We start from the raw sequence: 18,005 nt of genomic DNA, 5'->3' as shown, positions 1-18,005 counted from the left end.
GAAAGGGAATTTAAAAAGTTTTCATTTTTTAAAAAAGTCATCAGTTAGTGCTTACATTTAAAAATTCACATCTAAATTCAGTGGCTTCCTGTGATTATTGTTCCTATGCATAAAATTTCATTAATCATTGACTCCTGAATGAGGCTTTTCTCTGCAGCTGGGAAGGTGCTGTTGGTAAGTGAGCTCGTTTTACAAATCAACTGTGATATGTACAGGGGTATTTGATGATAGTATAGCAGATTTCCTTTGTTTCCCCCCATGGTTATAGCACCTGACTTTGTGGTAGAGTAAGCATTCCAAAGAAAGCAAGAACTCTTTATTACACTGACTTGAACAATCGTATTTTGTTTTGGAGAAGATATAACTCTGCTTTTCATGCTCATTGGCTTAGGGTTGGCACTTTTAGGTGCCAACCAACAAGGTTTCCTGTTATTTAATGTTTTGCATATTTCCCTTCTCTAAAGGCTTTCCTTAAAGCTAGTCCATGGCTGTACTTTTCATTGTCTATTTCAGTTTGTCTAGACATCTGTACGCATCTCCAGCTGTGTGGGGGGGCTGGTGACCTTCACCTCTTCAGCCCTTCAAAGGTTACATTTGCCTCTTGGAAGAACAGTCGACTTTCCAGATATGGAATGTCTCATTGCACCCCTTTTCCACACCATCTGTCTGACCTGGATCAATTCCAAACACAACGGCTTTGCTGGCAGAATGGTCTTCCTGCTACAGAAGTTTTGTAATCTGCTAATTGACAGGGTAAGGAAAATTTATATTTGAGTTACAGCTGAAAAGTTCGATGTTTCTTTGATGGAGCTTTAAATACTGACATATGCGGCACTGTTCCTTTTTTTAAATTTTATTTTAGGCACCCCCATTTGTGCATGATCATGCTGTCTCCCCTGTGTTCTCTGCCTCATTGAGAATATGGCATCCTTCAGAGAAGAACACCAATATGATCTGCCAGGGAATTATCCTCTACTGAGTTTACTCATTAAGCAATGATTTTATTATTATTATCTCTTTGTAGTATAAGACAGATGGCAACGAAGGAGTTTGATTTACTGAACAAAATGCAATATTGACGATGGCAAATTTCCCTGAATGGTTAATATCTTCAGTAGTTGTTCTGTCTCATGAGCATCTCTGCCTTTGTACAGAGCTTGGCCTAAACTCGGCTCTTAATTTTTATGCAAAGCTGTTATTAATTCTTTTTTTTCTCCTATGCATGGGCCACAAGGCAGATGAATCCTAGAGAAGAAAGTATCATAAAAGTTGTGCTGTTCAATCAACTAGTTCCATCCCCCACCCCATATCATTGACAGCCCCTTCCAATATAAAAAAGCTAGAATGGGCATAGCCCAAATACCCCTAAAGAGTGGGAGAAAGATCAAAGGTGATGGTGGGGTTATATAGCTGACTCATTATATTGATCTTTCCTTTAGTTTCCAGTATCTTAGAGCAGCTAAAAGTAAAAACCTAAAATTGTGGAATTGTAACCTACACCAAATTCTGAAATCTGCTCTACAACTGATTTTTTGCAATGTGTTTTGAAATTTATTGGTTTTTTTTGTGTATCTGTTATTTTTCACAAAAAAAATTTAAGAAGTTACAACAAAACCTTTTCTAACTTAAAAAAAAAAAAAGGTTGTGCTGCTCAGCTTGACATGTTGCTTCTCCTCATCTTGAAACTATGCTTCAAAACCCAGTATGGGCACCCCCACTTCAACGTGTGTGGTCATGCTCACTGTTCCGGACCCACGTCCCTAAACCATGGCCCTCTTTGCACAGAAGCTTTATGTCCATTTGCATGAGTGTGGTGGGATTCTTGTGCTTCTGGCCTCCAGGTACCCCTCTCTCAGTCGCAGCCCCCTCAACCTGCTGTTTAGCCACGATCAGCACAAAGAAAGATGAGAATGAAAGAGGATTTCTTTCCTACCTTTGAAAACTTCAAAGAAATTGTTCCAATCTGGTTCTGATGATCCATGTCTCATGCAAACCATACATAAAGATCTGAAACCTGGGCACTGATCGGAAATAATTTTTGGAAAGACAGGTTTAATCCCAAGAGCCAAATGATCACTATCAACAGTGATCAGGGGAAACCAAAGTCCACAGCAAATTTTAATTTGGCTAATGCATAAAATGTTCAAAAGAGCAGAGGTCTCATTTACATTCCTCCCTCTTATATGGGATTTTCTTCTATATTAGTAATTAAAGGGTGCAGGCTATAGAGCTCAGCTGCGTCACGTAATAGCCACCGGGGACACACTAACAACTTCCTTGAAGTAACGCAAGCTAGGGTGTTTATGGTTCAGTGTCACATAGACTCTCTTTGATCTAAATTAGGATTCATTGGCAAACTCACAATAGGCTCCACATGTACCCCTCTCAACCTCTTTCTTTTAATCATGGAAATTAGAGATGGAAAATATCCATTAAGTCACTCAGTCTATTTCCCTGCCAGGGTGAAATTGTTGCCCATGATACATGGGTATCCTTGGGCCAGCTTAAGTTTAAATGTCCCGGGGGATATGAGGTTCCTGATTTTATAATTTTCCTCTTTCCTTTAAAATTCAGAGAGGAAAAATAAAATAAAACAGAGGAAGAGGTCCTTCTCTCTCCGACTTGTGGGCTAGAGGTATGGCTTGTGGTGTGCGTGATTGTGCTCACATGGCAACTTTCCAGAACAACACCTTTTGGTGTGGCAATTCCATTACTCATGCTCAAATATGCACACACACCCAGCATGTTTTACTTTTCAGCTCAGTGAAACTATCCAGATTCTTGGGCTTTTTGGTAACTGCAAGCAAATAAGCATTCCAGTTTGGTAAGAGAGGATGAGGCCCAGAATAAGAGAACCTGTTTATTTGAAGCACCCTTGCTGATTAGTTATAAACTGCACAGCCTTACCTGGTTTGAATGCGAAGTCACTGATGTAGCATGAGCTCATCACTGGATCACTGCCCATCTTACTCTGGAGAGTGACAGCTGAGTGTTCTTAAACTTTGAACATTTGCCATCTGAAAGTTAAGAAATGTGTGTCATTGCACAATGGATTCTCTCCCTGACTCACGTTCAGCAGCAGAAGCAATATCATCACTCAGTGTCTGCTCACATCTCCTGCTGATGAAGTCAGTTCTGTGGGAAAAAAGCAAAAACCCATTGACTATCTTCCTGATAGGATCTCCACTAGGGAACACATGACAGTGACTGAAATGGGACTTCAAAAAGGGAAATGATGATCTGTTATCAGAATTGCACTTTGGGTTTGTTTAAGGGGCTTTTAGTCCACTGAAATTGTCAGTGAGACTGTCCTACCTTAGAAAAATCTGGTAAGTGAAAAACTTTTGACTTCAGAGACAGGTTTATTTGGGTGCAATTATTCATATTATAAGGAGGAAGTCTACCCCTCAAAGTTCTCTGTAGGTTTCTTTAAATAGCTAACTTTCCTATGGCTTTTGAAGAAAGATAAGGTTAATAAAACCTGATATATAACAACTTCTTAGGAAGACACCTATTGTACAAAGCAATGGCAGTTTCTTTTAGACTGAAAAAGTCTGCCTTTCAGTGTGGCCTAATAGTGTGGCTAATATTAACTGTCATTTACAGAGATGGTTTCCAGAATGGGTGCAATGTCTGATGCATTTCTGAGGTGATTTTTGTTTTAAATACCTCTGGGTAGTGATAGACAAAGGGTCCTTGAATAGAAAAAAAAAAAAAGATTAGTAACAAGTTATAACCTGATGGCCTAGAATCAGAATTCTCCTGAGTGTATCTGTAATATTGGATCCCTATACTTTGCTAATGGAAATCTCAATATTAAAGCTTACATGGCAAAGGCTGTTGGTTGTTATCTCAATATCCATTCTCCCCTGATTTTTAGTGCCTACATTTCCAGCCCCCCCTTTGACCATATTCTGGCCAAAGTGATGTGAGGGGAATGGATATTGCATGGCCATTCCAGGGGTGTTTTCTGAGGGGTGCCTCCTTAGGGTGCCATCCCCCTTCCTCCTTCTTGCTTTCAGCCTTGAAAATGGACATGGTAATTGGAGCTCCAGCTGCCATCTTCACAAGGATGAAGATCACACCCCAGGCATAACCAGAAGGTGGCTGAATCTCAGACAATTTCATGGAGCTCTAGAGTGCCTTCTTCTGGACTTTTTTACATGAAAGAATAACACCTAGTATGTTAAGGTCACAGTTTTCTGAAGGTTTCTATCACAAAAACTAATCCTAATTACTCCACCAATTTCAGTCTTGATTCAGTAGATACTTACCATCTTATTAAAGTCTAAATTTTTCTGTTTCACTAGTTAATCAATGAACATGAATTAGAAATGTTTGGAGACATTGGTGCATGGAAGATTCCCAAACTACAGATTTTCAATTAAGTTATCAGCTAAAGTAACAATGCACATATTAATAGAAAGAGTCTTGTTCAGTTTCACATATCCATTCTGTTCCCAACATGTAGGATAGTATACTCTCATTCCATAAATGATTTAATGAGAACCCAGATTAAAAAAAAAAAAAGGTTAATATGAATAAGAATAAAGAGGAGGGCAAAGAAAACCATAAATATAGGAGGGCAGGACCAGGAAAAGGTAAAAACAGACAGAGGTACAGATGGATGAGATCCAAAGTGGAATGTGTACGTGAAATCATGGTATAAAAACACATCAGAAAGTTTACTTAGTTGTTTCTCATCCTAAAATGAGAGGAGTTAAGATTTAGTGATACTTAATATGTGTTCTAGTTTGCTAGCTGCCAGAATGCAATGTACCTGAAATGGAATGGCTTTTAAAAAGGGAAATGTAGTAAGTTGCAAGTTTACAGTTCTAAGTCCATGAAAATCTCCCAATTAAAGCAAGGCTAAAAAATGTCCAATCTAAGGCATCAGGGAAAGATAGTTTCATTCAAGAAGGCCAATGAAGTTCAGGGTTTCTCTCTCAACTGGGAAAGCACATGGTAAACATGGCAACGTCTGCTAGCTTTCTCTCCAGGCCTCTTGCCTCATGAAGTTCCCCCAGGGGCATTCTTCTTCATCTCCAAAGGTCACTGGCTGTGAACTCTCTGCTTCTCCTGGCTATGTCCTTCTCAAGACTTCTCTGAAATGCTTCCTCTTTTAAAGGATTCCAGTAAACTGATCAAGATCCATCTGAATGGGTGAAGTCACATCTATATCTGATGAAAGCTTAATACCCACAAGAGGGCAAGTCATCTCCATGGAGATAACCTAATCAAGTTTCCAACCTAAAGTACTGAATAGGGATTAGAAGAAATGGTTACCTTTACAAAGTGGAATAAGGATAAAAACATGGCTTTTCTAAGGGATACAAATCCTTGATAAGGGAAGTGTCTCAAGATGAGCCTTTATCTTTCTACATGTGAGGACACTGAAGCACAGAGAGGAGAGGTAAGTAGCACCTGACTGTATATTTAATAAGTGGTGGAGCCAGGGTCAAAACTAGATAGTCCGGCTCTGGGCCTCATGTTCCTAGCCAGTCACTACTGCCTAAGAAACTCATATCTTAGGGTTAAGGGAAATCATTCTATGAGATCTGAAGCATTCAAATAACACTTCCCCAAAATGATGAAGATAATAGGTGGGGGAAATTTTCCAACTCATTGCCCATACTAACGGACATAGTGTATTGTAGCATTAGAAGATAAACTGGCTGGTCCGAAGGTAGTGAGTTATCTCAATTGATTGTTCACAGTCAGTTACAGAAGATAAACTGACTCTGTTGTAAGCAAAGTTAGTACTATTGTTGGCTCCAGGTTGTGCAAACTTGGCTTTGCCCTGAGTACTTCCTCCAGGCAGAGGTGGGATGATTCTCCACCCAAGTCAAAGGCATCCCTGAACAACATTGTTTTCTCAAAAAGACTATCTCTCTGTTTAATTTCTTAACATGAGACTATACCCCCAGCTAGCAACTCAGATAATCAACACTCCACATTCTCATCAGAGAATGTAAGCTAAACAATTGCTAGCTGACTCCCATCAAAATCCCCACTGAGAGAAAAGTGAAATTTGTGGAAGGATATTCCTATTGAATTGAATTTGGTTGAACCATCAGGAAGCTGAATACCATGGATTAAGTTGTCCGGGTCCCTTGCTGAACTGTTACCCCCAAGTTGCATTTGGACATTTTGCCCTTAACATTGATCAAAATCTTTTGTGAAACAGTCATATGACACTCATGCAGCACGTGTAATGGGAAAATTTTTGAGGCTACTGTCCACTATATCAACCTGGGCCCCATAGGAAAGACCCCATTAAAAAAAAATTTTTTTAAGCTGAGAAATACTTAACTTGAGGAAATATTTTTGTCCTTTCTCAGCATAAGAACTATGTACTAACTGTGCACTTCTCATTCTTCTTGCCTTCCCTCATTTTTGAAAGCTGCTAGGAAGCTCAAAGTCACACTTGAAATTCAAATATATAGACCTTTGTCACTTAATCCAGGGAACTCAATTTTTTTTCATTTAGCCATCCTCATAATGAAAAATTTAAGGACAACCCTCTAATGAATGTTTGTTTATTAATTTACTTATATATAAATTAGATACCTGTACCTCTATTATTCCTTAATACTTTTAGAGCATTATCAGTTCAAGAGTCACTGTAATGCTGAAATCCATGATTCAAAGGATTTTATAATAATTTCAAAATTGTTTTGCCTTCTTCTTTCAGACCCAACTAGATAGGACTGTCTTTACAGTTTCTTGTAATGTGGCTGACAAGAGCTTGTCCTAGAAGAAGAAGTACCAGCTTTGGCATTTTCTTAATCACTTGAAGTTAATTCTATTATGAAAAGTACAATTAGCAGTTTCTGTGCAGGAATATTTTTAAGCTGCTACCCTCCTTTTGGGTGAATATATTTAAATATGGCTAATATTAATCAGAAATCTATGCAACCAGACACGCGTGTACTAGAAGATGTCACTGCCCACCAAATTCAACCAAGCAACCCACCACACCAGGAAGGTGACTCTACCAGCCTCTGTGGGTGGACTGTCTCAGAGCACCACCCCAGCTGAGTGAGCACCACAATCACGTATGGTGCTGGTTTTAACTCACTACCTTCGGACCAGCCAGTTTATCTTCTAATGCTACAATACACTATGTCCATTAGTATGGGCAATGAGTTGGAAAATTTCCCCCACCTATTATCTTCATCATTTTGGGGAAGTGTTATTTGAATGCTTCAGATCTCATAGAATGATTTCCCTTAACCCTAAGATATGAGTTTCTTAGGCAGTAGTGACTGGCTAGGAACATGAGGCCCAGAGCCGGACTATCTAGTTTTGACCCTGGCTCCACCACTTATTAAATATACAGTCAGGTGCTACTTACCTCTCCTCTCTGTGCTTCAGTGTCCTCACATGTAGAAAGATAAAGGCTCATCTTGAGACACTTCCCTTATCAAGACAGTGGAGTGAGAAGCTTCAGAACTCTGTCATCAGACAGAACCGTTGAACAACAAGTAGGAACTGGCAGAAACATCTTTCTCAAAGCTCCAGAACACAGTTAAGGGATCATAGTAAAAGGGCAAGTACCAAATCAAGGAGAGGGCTACTTAAAAGTGAGAGGGTCTTGTAGTACCTGGTGGAAACCTCCTCCACCCCTCACCAGCTTATTTTGGTGTACTCTCAGAGAAATGCAGAGCAGGGAACACAGTAACACTTGTGCGCATACTGAGAGCATGTATGTCTAGCCAAATCTGTGTGGTGGTGACATGAGGAAGTCACCATCCCAGAACTTATCTTAAATGTAGAAGGCAGCTCACTGAATACTCCTACAAAACACTGTGGGAGCACAACAGTCAAATGGCTGCCTGGGACAAGGGATTGATGGTTATAGGACATATAGTGCAGTGCCTGGGAGTGTGAGGGAACTGTTTTCTAGAGAAAAGAGGACATTCTATGTAAACAGGGGAATTCCCAAGGCCACATGCATATGCCCAAGGCAAAAGCAAATGTGCAGAAAAGATGGGAGAGGCCTATGCTCTGTCTTTGAGGTAGTCTCTAAACTCATTGTATGGGTAAGCCCTGAAGGAAAGCACTTGCACAGGTCAATCTGCAAAGACTGGGAACAGTGTTTTCTCTCTCTTTGTTTCTTTTTTCTTCCTTAGCTACTGACATTTCGGTGAAGTTCTATCATAACAGTAGCTGGATAGAAGCTTAGAGAACAGATGTTTCAGAGACTAAATTCCAGCAATAACACATTAAGATATAAAAATGTACAGGTTTCATCAAAGGATTATATAACATGTAAAGAAATGAGAGGTGATGGACCAGGCAAAGGAGAACATTAAAGCATTAGAAACCATCAGTGAGAAAGACCTGAACTGGGACATACCAAAGACTTAATAATGATCTTAAATATGTTCAAAGAGCTAAAGGAAAACATGGACAAGGAACTAAATGAAATCAAGAAAATGATAGATGAATACAAACAGAATATCATTATAGAGATGGAAATTATGAAAAGGAATCAAATACAGCTGAAGACCATAGTAAAGAAAATTTTAAAATTCCCTGTAGAAGTTCAGCAGCAGATTAGAGATGGCAGAAGAAAGAATCAGTGAACTTGGAGATAAGACAATTGAAATCATCCAGTCTGAGGAGCAGAAAGAAGAAAAAATGAAGAAAGGTGAACTGAACCTGAGAAATCTGTGGGACACCATAAAGTATATCAATATACACACTGTGGGAGTCCCAGACGGAGAGAAAGAAGGAAAGGGGCTGAGAATAGTCAAAGAATTACTGGCTGAAACCTTCCCAAATTTAACAAAAGACATGGATATACACATCCAAGATTCTTAAAGAACTCCATACAGGATAAACCAAACAGACCTATGCAATGGCATATTATAATCAAACTGTCAGATACCGAAGAGAAAGAGGAAATTCTGAAAGCTACAAGAGAGAAGCAACACATCATGTACAAGGGGACCTCAGTAAAAGCAAGTGCCAATTTCTCATGAGAAACTGTGGGGGCAAGAATGCGGTGGAATGGCATATTTAAAGCACTGAAAGCAAAGAACTACCAATCAAGAATTCTACATCTGACAAAACAGTCCTTAAGAAATGAGGGAGGGATTAAGACATTTTCAGATAAACAAGAGCTGAGGGACTTCATCACCACTAGACCAATCCTACAAGAGATGCTAAAGAGAGTTCTGACTTGAAGGGAAAGGACACTAGTTAATTGATTAAAGTCACATGAAGAAATAAAGATCTTTGGTAAGGGTACTGACAAAGGTATCTTTAGTTTGTACCTCCACTTTTTACTTCCTACAGGATCTAAAAGGCAAATGCATAAAATGCTATGAGAAATAAGTGTTTTGAGACTCATATTATATAAATATGCAATTTTTGACAACTACAAAACAGTGAAGAGACAGAGGGGTATAGGAGCACAGTTTGTATTTAGTACTGAAGTTACGTTGGTATCAAAGCATAGCCTTGATCTTAGGAAATGTAAATGGAAGTATGTGCTCAAAGAACAGAATATATATCTATAATCTAGTCTCAAATGTTTAGAAAATAGATGGACAGATAGAATGATACTGCAAATGTAGCAAAGTAGTAAACTTGGTCAGTGTGGTTTTCTGAGAGGGGAGGATATGTTGGAGTTCTCAGCATGTGTTTTTTTTTTTTTTTTTATTAATTAAAAAAAGAATTAACAAAACAATTAGAAATCATTCCAATCTACATGTACAATCAGTAATTCTTAATAACATCACATAGTTGCATATTCATCATTTCTTAGTACATTTGCATCGATTTAGAAAAAGAAATAAAAAGACAACAGAATAAGAATTAAAACAATAATAGAAAGAAAAAAAACAAAAAAAAAACAAAAACAAAAAACCTATACCTCACATGCAGCTTCATTCAGTGTTTTAACATAATTGCATTACAATTGGGTAGTATTGTGCTGTCCATTTCTGAGTTATTATATCCAGTCCCGTTGTACAGTCTGTATCCCTTCATCTCCAATTATCCCTTCTCTTTTTTTTTTTTTTTTAATTAACGGAAAAAAAGAAATTAACCCAACATTTAGAGATCATACCATTCTACACATGCAATCATTAATTCTTAACATCATCACATAGATGCATGATCATCATTTCTTAGTACATTTGCATTGGTTTAGAAGAACTAGCAACATAACCGAAAAAGATATAGAATGTTAATATAGAGAAAAAAATAAAAGTAATAATAGTAAAATCAAAACAAAACAAAACAAAACAAAACAAAACAAAAACCTATAGCTCAGATGCAGCTTCATTCAGTGTTTTAACATGATTACTTTACAATTAGGTATTATTGTGCTGTCCATTTTTGAGTTTTTGTATCTAGTCCTGTTGCACAGTCTGTATCCCTTCAGCTTCAATTACCCATTGTCTTACCCTGTTTCTAACTCCTGCTGAACTCTGTTACCAATGACATATTTCAAGTTTATTCTCGAATGTCCGTTCACATCAGTGGGACCATACAGTATTTGTCCTTTAGTTTTTGGCTGGATTCACTCAGCATAGTATTCTCTAGGTCCATCCATGTTATTACATGGTTCTTAAGTTTATCTTGTCTTAAAGCTGCATAATATTCCATCGTATGTATATACCACAGTTTGTTTAGCCACTCTTCTGTTGATGGAGATTTTGGCTGTTTCCATCTCTTTGCAATTGTAAATAATGCTGCTATAAACATTGGTGTGCAAATGTCCGTTTGTGTCTTTGCCCTTAAGTCCTTTGAGTAGATACCTAGCAATGGTATTGCTGGGTCGTATGGCAGTTCTATATTCAGCTTTTTGAGGAACCGCCAAACTGCCTTCCACAGTGGTTGCACCCTTTGACATTCCCACCAACAGTGGATAAGTGTGCCTCTTTCTCCGCATCCTCTCCAGCACTTGTCATTTTCTGTTTTGTTGATAATGGCCATTCTGGTGGGTGTGAGATGATATCTCATTGTGGTTTTGATTTGCATTTCTCTAATGGCCAGGGACATTGAGCATCTCTTCATGTGCCTCTTGGCCATCCGTATTTCCTCTTCTGAGAGGTGTCTGTTCAAGTCTTTTTCCCATTTTGTAATTGGGTTAGCTGTCTTTTTGTTGTTGAGATGAACAATCTCTTTATAAATTCTGGATACTAGACCTTTATCTGATATATCATTTCCAAATATTGTCTCCCATTGTGAAGGCTGTCTTTCTACTTTCTTGATGAAGTTCTTTGATGCACAAAAGTGTTTAATTTTGAGGAGTTCCCATTTATTTATTTCCTTCTTCAGTGCTCTTGCTTTAGGTTTAAGGTCCATAAAACCGCCTCCAGTTGTAAGATCCATAAGATATCTCCCAACATTTTCCTCTAACTGTTTTATGGTCTTAGACCTAATGTTTAGATCTTTGATCCATTTTGAGTTAACTTTTGTATAGGGTGTGAGAGATGGGTCTTCTTTCATTCTTTTGCATATGAATATCCAGTTCTCTAGGCACCATTTATTGAAGAGACTGCTCTGTCCCAGGTGAGTTGGCTTGACTGCCTTATCAAAAATCAAATGTCCATAGATGAGAGGGTCTATATCTGAGCACTCTATTCGATTCCATTGGTCGATATATCTATCTTTATGCCAATACCATGCTGTTTTGACCACTGTGGCTTCATAATATGCCTTAAAGTCAGGCAGCGCGAGACCTCCAGCTTCGTTTTTTTTCCTCAAGATGTTTTTAGCAATTTGGGGCACCCTGCCCTTCCAGATAAATTTGCTTATTGGTTTTTCTATTTCTGAAAAATAAGTTGTTGGGATTTTGATTGGTATTGCATTGAATCTGTAAATCAATTTAGGTAGGATTGACATCTTAACTATATTTAGTCTTCCAATCCATGAACACGGTATGCCCTTCCATCTATTTAGGTCTTCTGTGATTTCTTTTAGCAGTTTTTTGTAGTTTTCTTTATATAGGTTTTTTGTCTCTTTAGTTAAATTTATTCCTAGGTATTTTATTCTTTTAGTTGCAATTGTAAATGGGATTCGTTTCTTGATTTCCCCCTCAGCTTGTTCATTACTAGTGTATAGAAATGCTACAGATTTTTGAATGTTGATCTTGTAACCTGCTACTTTGCTGTACTCATTTATTAGCTCTAGTAGTTTTGTTGTGGATTTTTCCGGGTTTTCGACGTATAGTATCATATCGTCTGCAAACAGTGATAGTTTTACTTCTTCCTTTCCAATTTTGATGCCTTGTATTTCTTTTTCTTGTCTAATTGCTCTGGCTAGAACCTCCAACACAATGTTGAATAATAGTGGTGATAGTGGACATCCTCGTCTTGTTCCTGATCTTAGGGGGAAAGTTTTCAATTTTTCCCCATTGAGGATGATATTAGCTGTGGGTTTTTCATATATTCCCTCTATCATTTTAAGGAAGTTCCCTTGTATTCCTATCTTTTGAAGTGTTTTCAACAGGAAAGGATGTTGAATCTTGTCGAATGCCTTCTCTGCATCAATTGAGATGATCATGTGATTTTTCTGCTTTGATTTGTTGATATGGTGTATTACATTAATTGATTTTCTTATGTTGAACCATCCTTGCATACCTGGGATGAATCCTACTTGGTCATGATGTATAATTCTTTTAATGTGCTGTTGGATACGATTTGCTAGAATTTTATTGAGGATTTTTGCATCTGTATTCATTAGAGAGATTGGTCTGTAGTTTTCTTTTTTTGTAATATCTTTGCCTGGTTTTGGTATGAGGGTGATGTTGGCTTCATAGAATGAATTAGGTAGTTTTCCCTCTACTTCGGTTTTTTTGAAGAGTTTGAAGAGAATTGGTACTAATTCTTTCTGGAACGTTTGGTAGAATTCACATGTGAAGCCATCTGGTCCTGGACTTTTCTTTTTAGGAAGCTTTTGAATGACTAATTCAATTTCTTTACTTGTGATTGGTTTGTTGAGGTCATCTATGTCTTCTTGAGTCAAAGTTGGTTGTTCATGTCTTTCCAGGAACCCGTCCATTTCCTCTAAATTGTTGTATTTATTAGCGTAAAGTTGTTCATAGTATCCTGTTATTACCTCCTTTATTTCTGTGAGGTCAGTAGTTATGTCTCCTCTTCCATTTCTGATCTTATTTATTTGCATCCTCTCTCTTCTTCTTTTTGTCAATCTTGCTAAGGGCCCATCAATCTTATTGATTTTCTCATAGAACCAACTTCTGGCCTTATTGATTTTCTCTATTGTTTTCATGTTTTCAATTTCATTTATTTGTGCTCTAATCTTTGTTATTTCTTTCCTTTTGCTTGCTTTGGGGTTAGCTTGCTGTTCTTTCTCCAGTTCTTCCAAATGGATAGTTAATTCCTGAATTTTTGCCTTTTCTTCTTTTCTGATATAGGCATTTAGAGCAATAAATTTCCCTCTTAGCACTGCCTTTGCTGCGTCCCATAAGTTTTGATATGTTGTGTTTTCATTTTCATTCGCCTCGAGGTATTTGCTAATTTCCCTTGCAATTTCTTCTTTGACCCAGTCGTTGTTTAGGAGTGTGTTGTTGAGCCTCCACGTATTTGTGAATTTTCTGGCACTCTGCCTATTATTGATTTCCAACATCATTCCTTTATGGTCCGAGAAAGTGTTGTGTAAGATTTCAATCTTTTTAAATTTGTTAAGACTTGCTTTGTGACCCAGCATATGGTCTATCTTTGAGAATGATCCATGAGCACTTGAGAAAAAGGTGTATCCTGCTGTTGTGGGATGTAATGTCCTATAAATGTCTATTAAGTCTAGTTCATTTATAGTAATATTCAGATTCTCTATTTCTTTGTTGATCCTCTGTCTAGATGTTCTGTCCCTTGATGAGAGTGGTGAGTTGAAGTCTCCAACTATTATGGTATATGAGTCTATTTCCCTTTTCAATGTTTGCAGTATATTCCTCACGTATTTTGGGGCATTCTGATTCGGTGCGTAAATATTTATGATTGTTATGTCTTCTTGTTTAATTGTTCCTTTTATTAGTATATAGTGTCCTTCTTTGTCTCTTTTAACTGTTTTACATTTGAAGTCTAATTTGTTGGATATTAGTATAGCCACTCCTGCTCTTTTCTGGTTGTTATTTGCATGAAATATCTTTTCCCAACCTTTCACTTTCAACCTATGTTTATCTTTGGGTCTAAGATGTGTTTCCTGTAGACAGCATATCGAAGGATCCTGTTTTTTAATCCATTCTGCCAATCTATGTCTTTTGATTGGGGAATTCAGTCCATTGACATTTAGTGTTATTACTGTTTGGATAATATTTTCCTCTAACATTTTGCCTTTTGTATTATATATATCATATCTGATTTTCCTTCTTTCTACACTCTTTTCCATATCTCTCTCTTCTGTCTTTTTGTATCTGACTCTAGTGCTCCCTTTAGTATTTCTTGCAGAGCTGGTCTCTTGGTCACAAATTCTTTCAGTGACTTTTTGTCTGAGAATGTTTTAATTGCTCCCTCATTTTTGAAGGATAATTTTGCTGGATATAGGAGTCTTGGTTGGCAGTTTTTCTCTTTTAGTATTTTAAATATATCATCCCACTGTCTTCTAGCTTCCATGGTTTCTGCTGAGAAATCTACACAAAATCTTATTGGGTTTCCCTTGTATGTAATGGATTGTTTTTCTCTTGCTGCTTTCAAGATCTTCTCTTTCTCTTTGACCTCTGACATTCTAACTAGTAAGTGTCTTGGAGAACACCTATTTGGGTCTAATCTCTTTGGGGTGCGCTGCACTTCTTGGATCTGTAATTTTAGGTCTTTCATAAGAGTTGGGAAATTTTCAGTGATAATTTCTTCCATTAGTTTTTCTCCTCCTTTTCCCTTCTCTTCTCCTTCTGGGACACCCACAACACGTATATTTGTGCGGTTCATATTGTCCTTGAGTTCCCTGATACCCTGTTCAAATTTTTCCATTCTTTTCCCTATAGTTTCTGTTTCTTTTTGGAATTCAGATGTTCCATCCTCCAAATCACTAATTCTATCTTCTGTCTCTTTAAATCTATCATTGTAGCTATCCATTATTTTTTCTATGTTTGCTACTTTACCCTTCACTTCCATAAGTTCTGCGATTTGTTTTTTCAGTTTTTCTATTTCTTCTTTATGTTCAGCCCATGTCCTCTTCATGTCCTCCCTCAATTTATCGATTTCATTTTTGAAGAGGTTTTCCATTTCTGTTCGTATATTCAGCATTAGTTGTCTCAGCTCTTGTGTCTCATTTGAGCTATTGGTTTGTTCCTTTGACTGAGCCATATTCTCAATCTTTTGAGCGTGGACAGTTATCTTCTGCTGCTGGCGTCTGGGCATTTATTCAGATTTCTCTTGGTGTTGGACCCAGCAAGGTTGTAATATTTTTCTGTGAAATCTCTGGGTTCTGTTTTTCTTATCCTGCCCAGTAGGTGGCGCTTGTGGCACCCGTTTGTCTGCGGGTCCCACCAGTAAAAGGTGCTGTGGGACCTTAAACTTTGGAAAACTCTCGCCGTCCTGGGGGTTTGCTAGCCGAAACGGCTTGAGCCGGCCCGGGGTCCGAACGCAGGGAGGGTTGCTGGTCGCCGCAGCCAGGGAAAGAGCCCGTCCGAATTTCCTAGTCGGCCCTGGGCAACAAGCATGGTGGGAGGGCGCCAGCGGCAGCGGCCCGCCCGAGAGAGAGTGCACGTTCCCCGGGAGTCACGGGTTTGGAAGGGGCCTCCCCCACCCGTCACCGTTCTCCGCGGCCTGGGGGTTTCCGATCCAATTCTCTCAGTTGGTCCGGGGGCTGCGTGTGGTGTGGGCGCCAGCCGTCTTTGTTTCAGGGGACCGCCTCTCCAATTCTCCCAGCCGGCCCGGGAAGGGGGAAGGGAGTAACTCCGGCCGCTTCCCACCCCGCCCGGTAAGGCCCGCGCGCCTCGGCGATCTCACCCGAGCTGCTTCTCTCAGCCAGCCAGCCGTTCCAGGATGGGGTACGCTGTCTCTTTTATCCCCGTCGTGGCTCCGGGCGCCTTCTGCATCGCCTCTACTCCCCTAGTAGGTGTCCTGGAGAAGAAACCAAGATCCGCGCGTCCCACCAAGCCGCCATCTTCCAGGAAGTCAAGACTCGCTCTTCTGCGCTCTCCCAGAACCCCCGCTCGCGGGATTTGCTCAGCATGTGTTTTGTATTATTTTTGAAACTGACCTATAAGTTTGAAATTATTACAAAATAAAAAGTTTTTTTTTTTTAATTCAAACCAGTGTTTCAGAACTTCTTGCCTGATCCAGTCCCTGGCACTGGATACCCCTCCTTTTTCTTTTTCTCTGATTTCCATATGTCTGTGCAAAATGATTGCCATAGTGTTGCATAGACAATATATAATCAGTCTATATTTTTCTTTGTAAATTTTTAATCCCCAATTTGGCTAACATGTTTGAAGCTGCATCCTCTGATTTGTTTTCACTGTAGTCCCTTGAGACTCCCAGTTCTGTGGTGATCCTGGGACCTTCCTTGAGGTCTCCCACCACCTTTCCACCCCCACCGCAGCCTTCCCCCTTCTCACTGGATGACTTTTTCTCTGAAGTTGTGATACTTTTGCTTAGCAGCCTGAAAACAGAGAATCAATGAGCTAGTTATATTTTGGGTACATTTTTCCCTGCTCAAATGTGAAATTCTAGATAAATCTTTGTAGTGGCTTAGGACTTTGTTCCTCTCTCTGCTTGCCAACTGCCCATCAGGTTTTTGCTATGCAATGGTTTGCATCAGATACCAGATCCAGCATGGAGGATGGCCTTTTTGGGGGCTGGGGAGTCTCATCCTCACAGAAGCAGTTAAATGTGTTTGTGCTCCTGACCAAGTTGAGATATCTGGGATCTTATTGGGGATGGGTTAAGGTGGATGCCAAAGGTCTTTTAAAAATTTAAATTTACTAAACCGCAAAGAACCCAATGCTCTGTATCTGCACCGGGGCTCTTAGTTCACCAGTACACACAAATATAGCTGCACATGGCTGTTTCAAGGGGGAAATCCATCCCTGGGGTTGGTACATGGCCACTGGCCCAAGTCCCCATTCTGTTCCCTCTTTACCTGCTTTCTCCTTACCATGACTGCTGTTAGTTTTCAGGCACCCCCATCCCACCCCCATGCTCCAGTATATCATGCCAGTATTACACCAAGTGGTGAGATCATTTTTTGAAGTACGTCACAATGTTATGGTTCTGATGCCAGCAGGCCTCAAACATACCCCAATCTCTGCTCTCAGTTTCTTCCCCACCCTCCCACATCATTCGTCCCTCCCATTCACATTCCATCTGGAATTATATTTCCACCACTCACAGCTGTGTCCTGGGACAAGTTAACCCACCTCCCTTGGCCTCAGATCATCCATTACAAAATGGAGATTGCTGCATGAGAATTAAACACCATCATTCTCCATCAAGGACCTAGTCTTGCTCTCAGTCGCTATTTACCAAACCCAATTAGGGTGTCAGATGTCAGATGTTAATTAAAATGCTAATAGTACTCAAGCTTGTTTGAAAGGTCATTGAGAGCTGGGTGAGCCTTTTCTTTTATCCTTCTTCCTCAGAATTATCCACTTCTACATGAGTCTTGGGGAGCATTCAAGAGGATGGTGGTATGTTCTCAATTCTTCAGTTATGTTTTAAATGCAATTTTACTGAGTTGTTTTCACATACTATATAATCATCCAAAGTATGCAATTAATGATTCACATTGTCATCATATAGTTGTGAATTCATCATCACAGTTGATTTTTTAAAAATTAATATAGTATTTATTTGTCTTTTTCTGAGCCAACCACTTTCTCCAGGCTGCCTGGGGAGGTATAGGAAAAGGAACACACAGGGCAGACAACACACAGGAGAAGGAAGAATTATGGGAGGAGGAAATGGCTACTTCACATGGTGAAGAGGATGAGACAGGCCACTATTAGCTTGGAAGTGGCCAGAATGCAATATACCAGAATTGGAATGGCTTTTATAAAGGGGAATTTGATGTTGCAAATTTACAGT

The 18,005-nt window shown here is 39.2% G+C and overlaps 1 long non-coding RNA gene across 2 annotated transcripts; it reads right to left on the bottom strand.

Annotated features, from left to right (window-relative positions):
- Nucleotides 1–338: 338 nt before the first annotated feature.
- On the bottom strand, nucleotides 339–17,153 carry LOC143677768 (uncharacterized). 2 transcript variants are annotated; one of them, XR_013172861.1, is made up of 4 exons: nucleotides 17,062–17,126; nucleotides 2,908–3,017; nucleotides 1,934–2,021; nucleotides 339–1,245 (listed from the first exon to the last, which is right to left on the bottom strand). It is a non-coding gene; the product is annotated as an uncharacterized LOC143677768 (long non-coding RNA). The 2 variants fall into 2 exon arrangements; XR_013172860.1 differs by having other exon boundaries at nucleotides 342–1,245; nucleotides 17,077–17,153.
- Between the last annotated feature and the right edge of the window lie 852 nt (nucleotides 17,154–18,005).

Source organism: Tamandua tetradactyla, chromosome 3, assembly GCF_023851605.1.
Source record: "Tamandua tetradactyla isolate mTamTet1 chromosome 3, mTamTet1.pri, whole genome shotgun sequence".
Classification (NCBI taxonomy): domain Eukaryota; kingdom Metazoa; phylum Chordata; class Mammalia; order Pilosa; family Myrmecophagidae; genus Tamandua; species Tamandua tetradactyla.
Note: the sequence above shows the minus strand (reverse complement) of the source record. Positions and strands in the feature narration are given on the sequence as shown.